Genomic DNA, 20,056 nt, shown 5'->3' with positions numbered 1-20,056 from the left:
TCAGGGCACCCAACAAGAGGAATGCCAATAAATCAGCATTAGCCCTCATACATATGGATGTACTCAGCATCCACGCTGTATTACACTGCCATGGCCGCTCATCAACATCCGCAGAGACGCTGCGATTGCGTCTTCTCTCGATACTGGGTTGATCTATTATAAACGGCTCTTGCAGACGACTTGCTGCGAGGAACAAAATGTGGAGTCACTAAAACTTTTTCTGATATTTAGCTACTGAGGCCCAACAAGCTAAAAAAGTAAGGTAACCCCTTACAAAGCCGCGTTAACCGTTTAATGGCTAATTCCACACGTGTTCCGTACGGTCACGGAGGGAAGCGTTTCATGGCTGGCGGTTAAACTCCTCGGATCTGGATTCTGAGGTTCCTTACGCCATGAAAAGCCCATCAATAAAAAGTCTAAAGTTTCTTCCTCGGTTTTCACTTCATTACAAGGGGTCAAAGAACCAGATGCAGCAGATTGAATGTTCATTTCCATACGCTTACTATGTTTCACAGATTTTCTAGTGAAAACGAATACCCCCGCCGAACTCCACGTGTGGTGCAAGAGGTGCACACACCAAAACATGCATCCGTGTACATATTGGTGCAGGGCCCATTCACACGGGTGCATTCTATGTGCGGATGTTTTTCTGATTACACACGGACCCATTATTTTTTTTTGTAAAGCACACATGATGGCCTAGTTTGGTTTGTATCCATGGCTTAAAATTTGCTATTAGAGTTAATGGATATGTATAAAAACCGTAAAGAACGCGCATTAGCGTCAATGTTCTTTACAGGGTTTTTTTGCACGCCCCATTTTCTGTTGGCTGTGACAAGACTGAAATCACCTGGGACTTCATGCATTTTTTGTGCATGTGAAAAACAGATGGCAGAGGGATGGAACGCAGATGAAAAGAAAAAAAAAAAAAGCATGCATAAAAAACGTATGCGACGCGCTCAGAGACGCAGCGAAGGCATTCTTACAGACCGAAATTGCACATACCCGTGTGAATGAGCCCTTATAGTATGAGAGCTAGATATGAATGAGATTTCACACTTCCCATTACATATACAAAACCAAGATGGTGTTCAGCAAGAGGTCCTAAGTAGAGATGAGCGAGCACGCTCGGATAAGCCAGTTACTCGAGCGAGCCTTGCTCTAGTCGAGTAACTGCATTCTTGTCCGAGGGTGCTCGGGAAGGGGATAGCGGGGGGAGAGAGTGAGAGAGATGCAATTAGGTGTGAGCTGCAATACCAGCTGCAGCCCATGCACTATAGTGGCGCCAATTTTGGATAAACGCAGACTATAATGTCAGACAAGTCTTCTATATCAGAACACCTAATTGTATCTCCATAACATGATATTGTTAAAACAATGAGATACACAAAGCAAAAAAAGCCTGTTTTGTGGTGAAGTACCTTCATTGTGTTGTGAGTGCTCAGAAACAGTTGTATCAGCAGAGTGGATATTATTTCTTAAAACTGCTACAGCATGAACCATAAAAATGAACAATGAAAGCCGCTCAAGCACAGAAAAACGTGTTAATGGATTTTGATAACAGCAGAAAACCATCCACTGCATTCATTATTCCTGCTGCAATATATTTCAGTTAATCCTAAACAGGCCCAATTTAGCACAGCGCCACAGAGGACCCGAAATACACTGCATCAGGAGCGCCCGCCATTAACTCCTTCGTCTCATATCCAGGCCAGAACGTAAATGACAGCGCTGTCCTCCCCATAAAACAGCAAGAGTTAACATAAATCAGATCATTAGCTCCTTGGGTAGAGCTCGGCCTCATGTCTACTGAAGGACATTCTTGGAATCCATCCTAGCCATCAATTTGGGCAGGTTTTGCATTGGCACAATAGCTGCTGGTTGGAAGCAAGAATCCTGAACAGTGTATGGTACCACCACCTCGCCGGAGGAGCAGAAGCCAAATTTACTGCACCACATGCTCATTATAGCTTGGCCATGGGAGACTAGTAAGGTCACTGGTAGTGGATATTAAATAGGCATGAAAGACATGAAAGAAGTGATGATACTGTGAAGAGAGAAGGTTCGTTGCACTTAGAGGATTGCATTACAGGTCTGATACAATCACAGAATCTCCAAAGCTTCCTTAATAAAGAGTCATCCAGGTAATATGGGAATTTCCAGCAACTGGTCCTCCAGAGCTGCCAGCAGAATACAGCTGCTGTTTACAACTCCTGGAATGAAAAGTGAAACAAACATTCACCATAGTTGCCTTTTCCCGTTTATCAAAATCACTCAAGCCCAACAAAAGTAGAGATCCAGGTAACAGGAGTCTATAGGAACCTGTAAACAGGAGAGCTCATTGATGTCTATGGGAGTGTGTTGTGGGCATGCGCTGTGACCTGCGCAGGGGAGGTGGTGAGCTGTGACCTGCGCAGGGGAGGTGGTGAGCTGTGACCTGCGCAGGGGAGGTGGTGAGCTGTGACCATCACCTGATACAAATGGAGGATCCTTTGTTATATTACAGAAGTGTCACCTTCCATTGTAATCCTGCCTGTGATGATGAGACGACTGCTGAGAAGTGATCTCTACAGAGTGCCAGACTATAATGAGGCTCCGAAGTAACAACTGCAATATTTCAGGATTAACTATAAATGTTAAAAAAATGTGACATGGTGGGAAAAAAAACAATAAAAAAAAAACATGTCCAGATTTTAGTTTGAAACAAATAGAGACATTTAAACCCTTTAGGACCAAGTGCGGTAAGTATATGGCGCTTGGTCCTTGGTTTTAATCCCCACCGAAAGCAGATGTATGGCGTGGGACTAAAGACTCCGCTCCTGCAATCAAACAAGAGCAGGCTGGGTCCTCAGCTGTCAGACACAACAGAGGATCTGGAGGAGAAGGGTTTTTTAACCACTTCGTCTTTCCGGGCTAGATAGCGCTCAATGATAGCGCCTAAAGACAAATGTGAATGACCCCCAGAGGTCTTATATAACGACAAGAGGGTCATGGATGGTAGAAAAAATAAAAATCTATACAGAACAAAAAAAAAAAAAATGAAAATGAGCCACCGCCAACCAAAACGGTCACCGTATGCGCCCTGTAATCCAAAACTATACATATATCAAAACATCCGAAACAAAATTAGAAACCCATTTCCATACTTTATTTTAGCGTAAACATACTAATTTAAAAATGTAAAAAAAACCTATAAATTTACATTTTATTTATTTATCCTAAGCTTTTTACCTTCAATAAAACTAAAAATTACAAAAAGAATGTGGGGAGGTGGGGAGTCAGTTAAAAAAGATATTTTAAAAGTAGTCCTATATGACATGGGGGGGTGTGTGTGTGGGGGGGGGGGGGGGGTTAGGGATACCAGTAAAAATAATTTTAGTGGCTGGAGGAAAAAAATAGGACAGTTAAACAACCAGATGGGTAAAATTCCTAAATAGTGTCTGGTCCTTAAGGGGTTAAAATGCACTTTAGTGTTTTTGTGACTTTTTCCTCACTTTTGTTGTTTGTTTGCTTTTCTAACCCAAAATGTAGCATGCTCGAGTGTGGGTCTTCTTCCCTGTAGGACTCTTTACCCATCTATCTTTATCCGTGTAGTTGGGGCCAACTCTTGGATCAGGCCTCTTCAGGCGGTTGTTTTTATGGCCTCCATCAGCTCGCAATTGCATGTTGGTGGCGGCTTTGATAGTATCAAGCCAGCGCATTCTTTGGCAGACAGGTCTTCTTGTTGCGTATTATGCGTACATATACGCCAAGCTAGTACATGGCTATGGGCAGCGCTCAGCAAGTACGTAATGTCATTGCCAGATAAGTTTGTGTGAGTTCGGCCCTACTGATAATGATCACATAGCTTCTGTCATACAGCTATAATAAAGGAAATCACAGCTCATCCTTCTGACTATAGACTTGTGATCTGTAGCTTAATCAAGTGAATATAGAAGGTAGAGATAATGAAACTGATCCCCCTGGCAGGCAAAAATGATATCGCCTCAGCTAATGCATCATGGGATAGATGTGAAACAAAGTAAAAATTCACAGTCTCAAGATGGTGCCAGATTAGCATCAGACAGGAGGCTGCACTGCGGGGAAGTGGCTGCAATACACAGTGGAGACCTGCAGATTGTGACAGGGAATCAGCTAAGGGGAGGAAAAGTGTTTTTTTTTTTGCCGGAGCTGCCCTTTAATGGGTAGAAATGCACTAAAAAGAGTTCAATACAGAGATAAATGGAGTAATCATGTCATCATTAGGGGGCCGCCCTGGTGATTAGACAGCAACACACCTGGATTGTGAAGAACAAAAAACACAAGGAACTCATTACCAAAAAACAATATATAAGCAAAATGGCATTATGCCGAATCAGAGGTGTAACCCCCAACTACTACGCCTTATATGTAGTGCTCATCTCCCCCCTCTCAAGCTCTATGGTCCCTGCATGGACTGATGCTACAATGTTCACCAGATGCAGATCACCAAGTGCATTATGACAGTCACCGTATAATGAGTAATCGCTGTCCGTTAAATCTTAAGAAGGGGTATCCAGAATAAGGCCGGGCTCACGCGGGTGTATTGTACCGCTGTGTGAGTCAGCCTATCACTGCATAAGGCAGCGATTGTACACTGTGCATGACGCTGTAATTCACGCACGGCGTCACATCCGCTTCAGCCTTTCCATGGCAAAAAATCTGCAGCAGCAACAGGTGCACTTTGTGTCACAGATTTCATTGTGTGGAAATGTTGCAGATTTGCAACATAGTTCACCCTTTGCAGAAAGCCACATCATAAAAGCGACACAATGTGGATTAAAAGGGTTATTCCAGGCATTTACTACTGATGACCTATCCTTCAGAAAAGGTCATGAATAGTTAACCTGTGGGGGTCCGCCAGTCAGCTGACCCTCCAGCTCGCTGTCAGTGCAGCAGGGCCAGACATCCGCATTGGCAGTCAGAGCCTGAAGTGTAATAGAAAGGCTTCGTTCCCAATAAAATCAGCAGGAGTGAAGCCTTCTATTCCGGTTCTGACCACCGATGCAGCTTTTCGGCTCTGCTACACTGACAGTGGGGCGGAACATCAGCCGATTGGTGGACCCCCACCAATGAACTATTGATGACGTATCCTGAGGATAGGTAAATGCCTGGAAAACCCCTTTAAAATCTTCACCACGGGTTTATCTGCACCATGTGAATGAGATTTATTTAAACCCCATCCACATTACTTGTGCTGCAAAATGCTGCGGATGTTCTGCAGGCAATTCCACTATGGAGAATCAGCAGTGGTTACGCTAGCCCTGTGCCCTCCAATGAATTCTACAATCAGTCCATGAAATCCCCCGTATTCCTACTGCCAGCAGCATCCATAAGTAAAATGGGATACACAAACCGCTGAAAGAGAACAGATTTGCCCCCAGATATTCCCGTAAACTATAAGCGTGACATCTTACTCAAGTTAATACGGCCTTGGGACACGGGACCAATAACTCCTGATGTTTAGAATCGGCGTTTACAAATACAATTAATTTTCCACCTAGTGCACTAAAACTATCAAGAGTTTTTGCTTCTTTTTTCCTTCCTTCGGAGAGGCAATCTGCATGTTAATGTCGTCCTCTACCTGCATGCATCCTTTTATTCCAGATAGACTAGATGCAGCATAATTAGCTGGTGCTCAATAAGTCCCATGAAAGATAAGGATTTCTGGCAAAGCTTGAGTGTTCTCGTGTGCAGAGAAGAAAGGCAGAAGCAGAATCAGGTAGAACAGGAGCTCTGCCATCTCAATCAAAGCCTGTTACAGATGCAAGCCCTGACACGGTTAATTAGCCTCCATCCTTCCACAGTATGAGAGCCAACTGGATAATGCAGAATGATTGCTTTGCACTGTCAAAGCCCAGTACATATTATTTAGAAAGCTCTGTAAGTGCATTAAAACAGATGAAATCCACATCCAACAAGCCTAAATGTGTTCACATTCATACAAAGAATAATCATCCTAATCCCCGGGGCTGTTTGCAAGGTTATCCTTTGTGCTATAGATATGCATCCAGAATCTTGATCCAATTGCATTCTCCTTCCTTACACTCTCTAGTGTCTGACATACCTCGAACTGGAATCTCATTCATGGCAACCACTGGCAGCAGAACACGGGGCTGCCACTGCCCACAGCTGCAATACAAGGGCCCTAGGCATCTATAGCAGAACACAGGGCTGCCACTGCCCACGGCTGCAATATAAGGGCCCTAGGCATCTATAGCAGAACACGGGGCTGCCACTGCCCACGGCTGCAATACAAGGGCCCTAGGCATCTATAGCAGAACACAGGGACTGCCACTGCGCACAGTTGCAATATAAGGGAGACTGGCATCTATAGCAGAACACTGTGCTGCCACTGCCCATGGCTGCAATATAAGGGCCCTAGGCATCTATAGCAGAACACAGGGCTGCCACTGCCCACGGCTGCAATATAAGGGCCCTAGGCATCTATAGCAGAACACAGGGCTGCCACTGCCCACGGCTGCAATATAAGGGCCCTAGGCATCTAATAGCAGAACACAGGGCTGCCGCTGCCCACAGCTGCAATATAAGGGCCCTAGGCATCTATAGCAGAACACGGGGCTGCCACTGCCCACGGCTGCAATATAAGGCCGACCAGCATCTAATAGCAGAACACAGGGCTGCCACTGCCCACAGCTGCAATATAAGGGCGACCGGCATCTATAGCAGAACACAGGGCTGCCACTGCCCACAGCTGCAATATAAGAGCCCTAGGCATCTATAGCAGAACACAGAGCTGCCACTGCCCACAGCTGCAATATAGGGGAGATTGGCATCTATAGCAGAACACAGGGCTGCCACTGCCCACAGCTGCAATATAGGGGAGACCGGCATCTATAGCAGAACACGGGGCTGCCACTGTCCACGGCTGCAATATAAGGGCGACCGGCAACTATAGCAGAATACGGGGCTTCCACTGCCCACAGCTGCAATATAAGGGCGACCGGCAACTATAGCAGAATACGGGGCTTCCACTGCCCACAGCTGCAATATAAGGACGCCAGGCAGCTATAGCAGAACACGGGGCTGCCACTGCCCACGGCTGCAATACAAGGCCGCTAGGCATCTATAGCAGAACACAGGGCTGCCCTCTGCTGCAATAGAAGGACGCCAGGCAGCTATAGCAGAACACGGGGCTGCCACTGCCCACGGCTGCAATATAAGGGCCCTAGGCATCTATAGCAGAACACGGGGCTCCCACTGCCCACTGCTGCAATAGAAGGACGCCAGGCAGCTATAGCAGAACACGGGGCTGCCACTGCCCACGGCTGCAATATAAGGGCCCTAGGCATCTATAGCAGAACACGGGGCTCCCACTGCCCACAGCTACAATATAAGAGCCCTAGGCATCTATAGCAGAACACAGGGCTGCCACTGCCCTCTGCTGCAATATAAGGGCGCCTGGCATCTATAGCAGAACACGGGGCTGCCACTGCCCACGGCTGCAATATAAGGACAACCGGCATCTAATAGCAGAACACAGGGCTGCCGCTGCCCTCTGCTGCAATATAAGGGCCCGAGGCATCTATAGCAGAACACCGGGCTGCCACTGCCCACGGCTGCAATATAAGGGCGCCTGGCATCTATAGCAGAACACCGGGCTACCACTGCCCACAGCTGCAATATAAGAACGCTGGGCATCTATAGCAGGACATAACAAAGATGCAAATACTTCACCCTACTAGAGGAATCTTTACAATAGTGTTTCACAAGCTAGAAATATGATTTACATATATAGTATCAAAAACAGACAGAGATACATGTTTGGGATTTTTTGTTGCAATTCATTGCTTTGCTGTTGCTCTGGGTCTGGCCACTAGGGGCAGTATGACATTACAGTTACCAAAACTAAAGATGTATGAAGCATTATTGGGGCTACGTTCACATGTGGCAGTTTTCAACTGCAATTCAAAAAACACAAATAAAAACCTTCATGCGGTTTCTAACTTTTTTTTGTATGTATGCCTTTTTAAAAACAAAAAACACAACATGTAAATTCAGCCTAAAGGGTTTTCTGCGATGCAGGCCGGATTCACGCGACCGTGTTTGTTCACGCAATACGCAGTAAATAGTACCCATTGATTTCAACAGTTTTGTTTACAAACGCGTATTTTGTGTACGCAATGCCATTGAGCAAAAAATACGCAGAAGTTCTATTTTCCTGCGTATTCGCGTATTACACTAATTGGCCATTTCTATGGTGAGATCGGGGTTGCGTGTTTCTTTTGCGAGTGCAAAAAGTACTGTAAAGACGCAAAAGCAAGTGCAAAAACTTAATGCCTGATCCTAAAATATGCATACCCTCGTGTCAATCCAGCCTTAGGTTATCAATGTAAGATCCTTGAGGATCCCAACTCTCAGCACCCCTACGGATTGGATTAGCTGTTTTACAAGGCCGCAGTAATACGTCATCATTGTATAGCAGGCACAGCACTGCCCGTTGTGTAGCGGCATTTCCCAATGTTACAGCTCAATCTCATTGACTTGAGCAAGACTGAACTGTAGAAAGGTCATGTGACTGTAGACCATAATGTCAAAGGCCAAAGAAACCAGACCATTCGCTCAAGTGCCGGATCCCTCTCAAACAGACCACCGCCGTTCTTATATCAATCACCTTTCTTAAGGATAGGTCATCAATATTTAAGTTCCATAAGTTTTAGGTAAACGCTTTCAATAGTTGACACCAAGACAACCCCTTCAAAATATGGCTGCCGTGGCGATCATCTGATTTCCCTGGATCCCGCCCCGACAAACCGACATGGAGAGCCAGGTATTTTGCCTGCAGTAGGGCAGCCATGAATGGTTGTCTATGTAATACAAGGATTCACGTCCACCAGATAGGGGGTGGCTTTCTGTTCTAGCTCATAGACTGCAAGTAGCAAGGGTGGGGGGGATATCCCCTCTATGATATCCATATGCCCAGGACAATAAGATACCATCTTCATGTTACAACCCCTTTAAAGGAGTGCGAATTACATACATACAATAAAAAACCAAAACGAGAAGAGAAATAAAAAAAAAAAAAAAAAAAAAACATGGATAAGTTTTCCAATTGCTCAAGTATGCCAAGTCATGGCACTGGCTCAACAAATTAAAGCTGGCTTCCCAAACGCACTTCTGAACCCAACACAGGAGTGAATACAAGAGGGGTGACATCAGTCTTTCCTTTATACTTTTCCCACTTTTTGGATCCACTTACGACCTTGACTTTAAAAAAAACAAAACTGCTTATCAGGAGAGTCCAACCCGAACTGCCCAACTCTATGACATTTCTATACACATCTGCCTCCCCCATAAACACTCACATAACACTGGCACATTACCCAGAGCTGAACGCAGGCGGAATTATACTCAAAGACAACTTCAAGACATTTACAAGAGATCATAAAACCCAAGATAAACATCTAGTTATGAGTAAACCTGCTTGTCATGAGAATATAAAATAAACCAGTTCCACAGCCCACGCCATAAACACCATCTATATTCAGCCAAGCATAGGGAGTACAAAACACATGCCATCTACGGGGATGCATAACCAACGCAGATGACCCCTATCTCTTGGTCTGTCAAGACTTTGCAGAATAGCCCAAGATACAGTCATGGAAGAATTATACCGACATTTCTGCTACGTTGGAAGCCATACATGAACCGAGGAAAGTCTCCATCATTAATTCTGATTATCTTCTGCCGACCCTGACAGGTCAACATTTTCAACAGTACAGTCACAACATCATCAGTTTCATAAATGGCCTCTTCGTAGCACGTTAAACCTCCGTAGACCATCAGAGCAGCAACAATTCCTTGTGGTGTCCAACAGATATCAGGGAAACCCGTGGGTATTAAAAAAATAAATGTAAAAAAATCTCCCCACCACCACTATATTAGGAAAGGTTCACCAATTCATGCCGCTTACAACCAATTCTGATGTGCATTTGGATCCACTAGTTAGAACACTAGCAATGTATTCAGCTACAATCTGTTGACTGTAGCAATGCCAGGTCATCGGAATGATTCTTGACATCCCCTTTGACCCCTTTCATCGACCAGTTGTTTTATAGGATCACCTTTCGCTTGATGTTTTTCCTCAATAGCAGCATTCTCTGTATACTCAACACCATTGCATGAAAAAACCCAACAAGGTTGGCAGTGTATGAAGCACTGGCTCCGGCTAGTCAAGCAAAATGACCAGCCCTCATTAGAAGTCACTCAGATTGCTTGATTGTCCCAATCTAATGTGGATTTACACTGAAACTGATCCACGGAAAACTTGCTCACTAGGTTTTATGCTGCACTCCGGGGTCATGGATCTAGTTTCCATACAGGGAAGCTCCAATCATAAAATGGGCCCATGTCTCCCGAAGTAGCCTTTCCATATACTGCCCTATATCTGGCCCTACAGCCTTGCTCAATCAAAGTAGGGACAGTTTTAACCCTTTGCAATTCAATTTGGGATTCAGGATTTCCTAGGGGGCTTTCTCTTTCTGCCATTATACAATGGCGCCATCTGCTGGCTAGAGCCTGTACTGTGGTTTGGGACATGCTGGAGAGGCCCCCTGACAACAGAGCGGCCAGTAATATACAGTAAGAATACCCTGTCGGATGTCTTCCGACATCAGAAGCTGTACAGGCTTCAATCAGAATGTCTTTAGATGTCAGACAGTGGATTGAAAAGGGTTAAAAGTACATAAAAGACCTCGAAATGTACAATAAGAAACAGCCTAGCCCAAACATGAAGCCAGTACTTCAGTGACACTTGGGAATAAACTCGATTACATCTATAAAAGATACACTAGGGAGTTAATAAGCATTTGTGAGGATATTACATATAGGTGATGACGCAAGGAATAACCGTAAAACACTACCCTATAAACATGGCTGTCAGATAAAGTACATCGATACTGAAAATCAATAACTGGAAAAGCCGGGTCTGCTTGTAACCGGTCTAAAGGGCAGAGACCAACATGCAACACTGTAAAGTATGACAACATGTAAGTAATAAAGAGTAATGGCCTCTGTGCAGCCAGCAGAACCCATTGTATCAGATGACGCCAACTAGTACCAAAGACACTTAACTAAAGTATAGGCAAGATGGCCGAGTACCCAAATGAGGCCAAGACGTGTTTGCATTGCGCAATCCGGAGTGGGCGGCCGCCTCCAGATTCTGCAGCAAATACTGCCCATAGACATGCTATGGAGGGTTGAGGGAGGGAAACCGCTTCTCCATGTCCATGAGCGGAAATAAATTGCGATTATCCGCTCGCGGAGGGGGATGATGATGGAAGCCGTGTGATCCACGGCAGATTCCACATCATCCCCTAGCGACGGTGCTGCATTTTCTGTACTGCGTATTTGCGTAGTAAATTAGAAAAACATGGGCGTCCACAAATTAATTAAAGCATGCGGATTTGATTTGCAGACCCTTGGATGCAGAATCCAACCCGCCCGTGGACATGGGCCATAAAACACATCCAGTGACAGATATCAGTCCTCTTACATCAGGGCCGCTGAAGAGTCATCATCAATGTACTATTGGAAGCATCATTATCGTCGTATCGACATGCACCCGCAGTATTTGCATCGCACAGCTCACATATTTCCGGTCTGCATGCGGGACGGCGCATATTACATGCCCCACTCATGTGAAACTCACCTGAAAATAAGACAGGCATGGATTTTTAAAACTTTGATCATGTGAAAGAATCCATTCAAATCTATTCTTCTTCTGTGCGAATTCTGCCATCTTAGACACGGACAGAACGTGCGCAGGAATATTCAGCATGTGAAGACCAACGAAACAGCCTCAGAGGTTCATAAACACGGCGTACACGCTGCAGATTTTCTGTATGCTGAATTGTGTGAAAACATTCTGCAATGTTTAGGGCTCCTTCACAATGGCGATCGAGATATAGTCGTGGGGGGGGGGGGAAATCGCAACTTTTTCCCTGCAATTTTTGAGCTTCAGCGCTGCTTTTTCTCGCAAAAATATTGCTGCCACTTGCAATTTTCTCACGCAATTTTTTATCACAAACGTGAAAAGGACTTCCTAATGTTAAAGACGCTTGGCACGACAATCACAGATTTTCAATTCTTGCAACATCGCATGAGTGAAAACTTGGCAAATGTGAAGAAAACCTTTGAAAAGCATTGGTTTCAGAATTTTACGCTTTCACTCACTCTTGCGTCGCTCAAAAAAATGCACGATTTTCTTGCAAGTGTGAAGGCGCCCTTAGCCTGAGGTCACACAGGGCAGATTTGCCACGGTATTTCACTGCGGCAGATCTGCCTGCGGACGCTAATCCCGGAGTGGGCCAGCCATGTGGACGAGATTTGTCAAAAATCACGTCCACATGGGGCAGTGTATCCGTCGCGGATTCTGAGGATGCAGTATGTTAATTTTTTTTTCTGCTGCGGCTGCACTCTATGCTAGAGCTGGCCGCAACAGAAAAGCATGCTGCGAAGCTGCCCTGAAACGCGCGGCTACGTGCTGCGGGTTTTGAAGCTGCGCTTTCCCGGCGGAGATTTCCGCCAAGAATACGACCCGTGTGACTCCAGCCTTACAGTGGCAAGATACAGAATAAGCTTTCACCAATTCTAATCGACACCCTACACAACCAAAAAAAAAAAAATCTAGTGCAAATTACCCGTGGTCAAAAGATTGCGGCATGCATACATGCCAAGATAGTGTGTAGGAATTGATCACTGCATACTTGCTGCGTGATCCCGTGCGCGATTACACCCACAGTGCGCAACCAAGCATGTTCATGGGAAAGCCCTTATACAAATTATAAAAATTAAAAAAAGAAAGTTTTTGTTTTTTTTTGGGGGGGGGTGGGGGGGAGGGTTTCCCTCAATAAAACGGAAACAAAAGTCTGTGGGTGGGTGGGGGGGGGGGGGGGAACAGCCCCATGTCACGGAAAAAAAGAAACACAGCAAAAAAAATAAAAAAAATAGGCAGTAAAACCACCACATGGGTAAAATCCCTAAAAATTATCTGGTCTTTTTTTAGACTTAAGCACCCTGGTACTTAAGGGGTTAACATACGCAGCAAATACACTTGTTCTATATGCATGTGCCGCGTACTGCAAATTCCAAGAATGAAAACTCCATGCGTAATACGTGGGTCATGTACGCCCGTGTAAGCGAGTCCTAAAAAGGTTAACTAATGGGGCCCTTCACCACAATCTATCATTTCAACCTGCGGCTCTCTTCTCTAGCTGGTAGAACCACAATTCCCAGCTTGCTGTTACAGCCACACATTTAGTCTGGAGAGTTCCAGAATAACAGATTTTCGAAAAACCCCAAATACATAGGAACAGAGTTAATTTATCTCAAAATGTTGCAAAAACATCTCACTTTTCATGTGGCAGCCCAAAGAAGTTCTCAGAAAGTTCAGAACTTAGAAACAAGAAATTTCCATCGGCACGACTAGAGCAGGAGGCCCCGGAGTAACCAGCGACACCTCGCACCCCCAAACTAACATCGGACCGACTGTAACGTAGTGATTGGTGCGGTCGTCATCCTAGATATAGCAGAGATTAGAATGGACTTCATTCTCCGCTACATAATGAATGCTACATGTGTGCCTTCTGTGTGGCTTCTTCAGGCCCATCCTAAAGTTTGCTCAGTGGTTCAGTTCTGCAATGACTGAATGAGGTTTAGGAGGATGAAGAACAAGCCCCTCAGTGTGGAGCACTGCGAGAATTTCATGTATGGTAGCCATTCGCGCAATATCACTTTATGTCCCTGCAAAAGACTGCTGAAAGAACAGACGCTACACTATGAGGGCGACAATGTGGGTTTATCTATGGCCTCTGTCTATTAACCATGTCAATACAGGCTTTTTTTCATTTTATAGGGACAAAAATGAAAAACGACTGACTCCTGGGAAGACGGGGCGTCAACGGAGCAGAACTAACTATTTCCTATAGTAGGAAAAAAAATGATGTTACATCACAGACATTAGTAACATATCACTAGGACTACAGTCAATGGGCATTCATGTGGATAACCGGAAAACATTGGAGCAGAGCTGGCTGGAATCTAAGGGCTCATTCACACGGCATATGGTTACTGCGTAGTACACACACATTTCCCATGTGAGATTAAAAAAAAGGCGCACTGCGCATGTCCGTGATGTCAGAACCCCGGCAGAGCGAAAGACTCAGCGTTGTACTCATACGCACGTGTGAATGAGCCCTTGGGCTGTATTCACACCGGCGAGCGCAATATTAGTCTGAGAAACTCCAACAGATATCATGCTTGAAAGCTTGTGATGCACGCACAATGCGGTTTTCCTTAAACGCATCCAAGTACTTGCTATTTTCACATGTGAGAAGAAAAATAGCTAGTGCTTCCAAAAATCCACAGCATTTCTGCATCAAAAATAAGAGTCAAAATCCGCATCATTGGTGCAGATTGACCTGCTGCTCCTTGTCTCGCAATCGGCAGCCCCCCCCTCCCTGCACCGCATGGAGCAGCCCTCACAAGGCAGCCACAAGTAAGCGCTACGAGCCAGTCAGGTGATCGCCCACTTCCACATCCCCCGAGTGGCAGTCGTCGCACTTCCTTGCTGTTGCCGTATGGCAGGCTGCTCCGTGCGCTGAAGTCAAAATTCGCACCAACACCACATCATATTTTTGCGCTTTCACTATACCCCATTATCATGGATTTTACCAGTAATATTACGTTTCCGTTACTCATATTTGGAAGTTGTTGCCACGTACCGCAACAATTTATAGAATTTTTTTTTATTACTAGCCTTTTTGAAGGCTACGCAGCGATATTCTTCTGGAGACATCTGGAATCTCCGTATTTTCTTTAAGGCAACCAAATAAAATATCAGGCAGTTACAGACTGGTGTGCATTGTGGAAGGTTAGCGAGAGCGCCATTCTGGATAGGCATTGATTGGTTTAATTGTTAGAATATGCCGGCATCTAGATTGTTCTGGAGAGGATGAAAAATATACATGGATGGGTGATTTGTGTGGATTTGAAAATGGTGAAATTACTGCTGGGCCAGCAGGCGGGTTACACAAAATACCCCTGCTTCTTGTGCCATCGGGATAGTAGGGCTACAGCAGACCACTGGGTGAAAAGGAACGGCCACCAAGAATCAGTTTGACGTCTGGTGACAAAAACGTCACTTATGATCCTCTGGTTGATGGGGGAAAAAAATGGTCTTTTCCACCACTGCACATAAAACTTGGTTTGATTAAGCAATTTATCAAAGCCCTCCAGCATAAAATTACAGTTTCCAGTGAAGATGCAATATCGCATATCTAGAAAATCTGATGTGATGGACAAAATCTGATGGCATATTTGATTTAACACCCTAAAATTAGCTAAAATCCATTGGAAAACCTTGTGCCAAAAAAATTGTGTTGACGGATGTAAACGCAGCCAAGAAAGCTTTAAAGAAAAAAAAAGCCATACTCACCTAGCAGACGCCATCAGGTCCATGCCGCTGTTCTCGGGAGCTCTGCGCAGACTTCCCGGCACTTATAGTCCACGACAGACCATCTTTTGCTGATAACATGGGTTGAAGGACACACCTCTAACAAGAGATTGCTCTGATTGGCTAAGATGCTTGGCCAGTCATAGCCATTCATTGAAAGGCTCAGCCATCCTCTTGCTGGAGGCGGGGTCTTTAATCCCAGTTACCAGAAAGAGCTGCTTCGTCGGGGATGACAAGTGCAGGTGAAGCCTGCACAGAGCCCCGGGGAGCAGTGGCAGGGACCCGTCTGCTAGCCGATTTTGATTTTTTTTTCTCTTCGGTAGTGTAGCTAGGGCGTTAAGCGCTGCCAAAAATATGGTACCAAGTTGTGCCACGTTTTTGGCAACGCTGAAACCACTGCCCATTCATTTCACTGGGCAACGCAGAGCTGAAAACGGGCAAAGATACAACATGCATCGCTGTTAAAGCGCAGCTTTGAAAACGCTGCGTTTTGACGCTTGTGTGAGCAGCCCCATTTAAATAAATGGGAGTGTTGTACAGCATATAGCCCTACGCTGATAAAGCAGTGCTAAACGCTATACAAAAACGCCTGTGTGAGGGAGGCCTTACTTTGGGGAGGAAAGGGGGTGTTTACAGTGGGCACATAGCAGGACTGTGTGTTAAAGGGGTTGTCCCGCGCCGAAATGGGTTTTTTTTTTTTTTTCAACCCCCCCCCCCCCCCGTTCGGCGCGAGACAACCCCGATGCAGGGAAGTAAAGAAAGTTTACCGGAGCGCTTACCTTAATCCCCGCGCTCCGGTGACTTCAATACTTACCGCTGAAGATGGCCGCCGGGATCCTCTGTCTCCGTGGACCGCAGCTCTTCTGTGCGGTCCATTGCCGATTCCAGCCTCCTGATTGGCTGGAATCGGCACGTGACGGGGCGGAGCTACACGGAGCCGCTCTCTGGCACGAGCGGCTCCATAGAAGACTGCAGAAGACCCGGACTGCGCAAGCGCGGCTAATTTGGCCATCGGAGGGCGAAAATTAGTCGGCTCCATGGGAACGAGGACGCTAGCAACGGAGCAGGTAAGTAAAAAACTTTTTATAACTTCTGTATGGCTCATAATTAATGCACAATGTATATTACAAAGTGCATTATTATGGCCATACAGAAGTGTATAGACCCACTTGCTGCCGCGGGACAACCCCTTTAAGTTAACCCAAAAGTCAAATCTTTTCCCTAAAAACGCCATAGTTATAATTGATAGTCTTGTTGCTTGCTCTCTTGCCAGACGAATGTGCGCAGAAGCATTTGTCTGCAGACTGCAGATTCAGCAGCTCAGACACTTTGCTGTCACATCATAATACAATACTGCCCTTCTTCAACATTTTGCTGAATTTTTAAGTTGTTGCCACTGAACTGTGTTATTACGTCTGTCAGTCAGCGCAGCGTTAGTCAGTCTCACCAGTCATCCAATGCGAGCGTTCCTTTGCCATCACTTTTTTCAACTTCTTCTGTACGTCTCCATTGTTTAACAGTGGCAGACAACTGAATGTAATGTAGTCTACTTATGAAAGACTGGAATAATGACTAAAAAAGGATTTCAAAAAGAAAACAGGAAATTAATGACTTTGCATCAGTATTTTGACATTTAAAAAAAAAAAAAAGAAGCTGATTTTGCCGCATGCTGTGTTCGGCACTTGCCTCCATTTTTTAGAAGTGGGTAGGGTCGGCAAGTTTACCACAAATTTATCGTTAAGAACAGAGAATGGTGCAAACTGCAGCGCCAATGTGGCACACATTTCATATGCGGTCTTTATAACAGTACAAGAGGCGCAAACTAAAAAGGCGCACACCCCTTAATCAATTTGCTGAACTCCACTGCAGTTTATAAGTTGTATTTACACTGGCGATTTTCACACACGATTTCTGTTTGTTGCGAGGCGCTATATTAAATGTGTTAATTTATATAGGCGATTTGGACCAGGAGTCCGAGATAGAAATTCCTATTTTTGGGCGATATCAGCCAATATTTTCTTTGTGAGCAAAAAAAAAAAAATACACATGACGCTAGCATGCAGGTACGGTTTTCACGCGAGTGCAATTTTCCTATCAAAACATACACTTTTCATGTCCGTTCTCGCAAAACGCATTGCGCTCTCAGGCAAAGTCATAGGTTTGCAAGTGTGATATTACTCCGAGATTGTCAGACCAATATCACACTAAATACGGCCTAAGAGCGCTGCTCCCAAAGCCAAAAGGACAAGTTATTTAGAAGGGAAGCGCATTCTACGGAACTGCTCACATACGTGCGCCGGTGGCACGGACAGCAGCAGGGGTGGCCAAAATACTGGACATTGCAGAGTATTACTTGAACTTTTTATCTCCCCTGCAGTTTCTTTCAGTGCTACATAGTTTTTAACAAAAAAAAGTTAAAGGGGTTGTCTACCAAGAGATGGAGGTCCTGAACTGTATGGCCAGCCTTAGCTTCCCTCTGGTGAGAGTAGCCGACTACCCGGGAATTCTGAAGCCATACACATCAGGCCAGCGCTGGGGTGTCTTGGTAAAACAACCCCTTTAAAAGGGGGTAACTGGAGGCCCGTTGTTAAAACTTTCCTGCCTGCTGTAGTAAAACTGAATACATTCTCCGACGCTGCCGTTTGGTTGGCACTCGGTCCCCAGGAGTCTTCGCTTTCCAGATGCTCCTGATGATGCCCCCAACAAAAAGGCCACAACAGCTGCAGCACTCAGGTGATCATCCCACTCCTCCTGGAAGTGAAGACCAGCGGGGATCAGGAGGAGGGAAGGAGAGGACGTATTTTTTTTCAACAGAATAATGTCCCCAAATGACCCCTTTAAAAGAAACCTGTCAGCCCATTTATGTTGCCATCACAGAGTACAGCATAAAGCAACAACAAACACACGGATTCCAGTGGTCGGTCACTTATGGGGTAAACCGCAAGGTTTTTTTTTTTTATAAATGATATCTTAATAGACAGGCCCATAGCTAGAAAAGAGTCATAGCAGCCGCTAACCCCTCTCATCCGCCGTGACGGACAGTCTTCCAGCTATTACGGCGCGCAGCTAGTCAATCATGGTGGGTGGGCAGAGTTAGCAGCCACCATGAGCCATTTCTGGCTGTGGTCACATAAATAAAAATATCAGTTATGAAAAAAACCACAGCGCTTTACCCCATTACTGACGGATCATTGGAATCACAGTGTCACTACTTTACGTTGTGCTCCGTAGAGGCGGAATAAATAGGATGACAAGCTCCCTTTCAAGGGGTTGTTTCGTCAAGCCACCCCAAACACAGCCTACCATTATAAAAGGTATGTCTGCACGTTGCGGAATTTCCGCAGAAAAAGAAAAAAAAATCTGCTGCAGATTTTGTTGCGGACCCGCGACAAATCCAACTGTGTTATGTACGCATTCTGATGCAGATTTCAGGTCCTCATTTGAGGAGATGAAATTTGCAGCACAAATCAACATTCTGTGTTGTTAAAATCCCCCCCTTATACTGCAGACGTAGTCTGCGGCATGTGGATTGGATTTCTGAAAATCTCTTCCACGATGCCTAAACTGTAAGATGCTGCGAAGTACCGGTAGCTCTGCAGAGTTTTCACAATGTGGACAATCCAAATGCGGTTATCCCAAGGTATAAATGTAAAGAAAAGCCAAGTACAGCGCTCTAGGATCTCAGTCAGCTCTATAGAATTAAATGGAGTGGCAGCACACAGGCTCCGCCGTCGCTCCATTCGTACGGAGGTACACAGGATGAGCCACGGTCTCCCCATCAGTGAGGGTTCCAATGGTGAGACCCCCATCGATGGGACATATATGCCCTATGGATAGGGTATAAGTATATACTGCATCTTAAGACAATGCCTTCAGGCATCAACAGTAAATCTTCAGCTGTATCGGCTTAAGACTTCTTGGCTTTGCCCCTCGTTTGTTTCCGTAAGGTGAACGAAGAAAGTCGCAGGTACGTGCAATCCCAAGTGGATGCGGCATTCTGATGGACCCGGACATGCTTTTTTAGCTGTTGCATTGATACAAAACCCGCCATATGCTGCTGCACAAAAGGTAGCATGCGGCTTTTATACGGGCATGTTGACGTTTCCGCAGAATAGCCGTGGCTTCCATTGTTTGCATTACACCGATAAAAAGCAGAAGTCACTTTACAAAGCCGTTTAGATGTCACGTACAGCAAGACATTAGCGAAATCCACGAGGGAACCAACACTTAGACTGACGACAACCTACAGCAGCTTATGAAGGTGCAAACGAAACCGTGTCAGGCCCGGATTGTTTGTTTATGCAATGAATAAACCTGCTATTACCTGCAGGAGATGAGAAATCCTAATATTATTTGCAGTGCAAACACAGCCGTCACACACAGTCGCATCTGCAGAGCATGTTGGTTACAACCTGAGAAAATGGCCGGGTTGCAGCAGACATGAAGGTGGCTTTGTTAATGCGATCAGTGCCGAGGATCTTATTACTATGGTGGTTTCAGCCTTCGTGGAGTTGGCAGCAATCGGAATACAGAAGATGCTTCATTTGAATTCACGTATTAAAA

At 45.3% G+C, this 20,056-nt stretch overlaps 1 protein-coding gene across 4 annotated transcripts in view; it reads right to left on the bottom strand.

The window, feature by feature from the left end:
- Positions 1-20,056, bottom strand: part of RERE (arginine-glutamic acid dipeptide repeats) — a 338,755-nt gene that overhangs the window by 306,997 nt on the left and 11,702 nt on the right. The window lies entirely within an intron of this gene.

The sequence above is a fragment of the Eleutherodactylus coqui genome, chromosome 6 (assembly GCF_035609145.1).
Source record: "Eleutherodactylus coqui strain aEleCoq1 chromosome 6, aEleCoq1.hap1, whole genome shotgun sequence".
Lineage (NCBI taxonomy): Eukaryota > Metazoa > Chordata > Amphibia > Anura > Eleutherodactylidae > Eleutherodactylus > Eleutherodactylus coqui.
The sequence above is the reverse complement of the archived record's forward strand: the minus strand, read 5'-3'. Positions and strand labels throughout refer to the sequence as shown.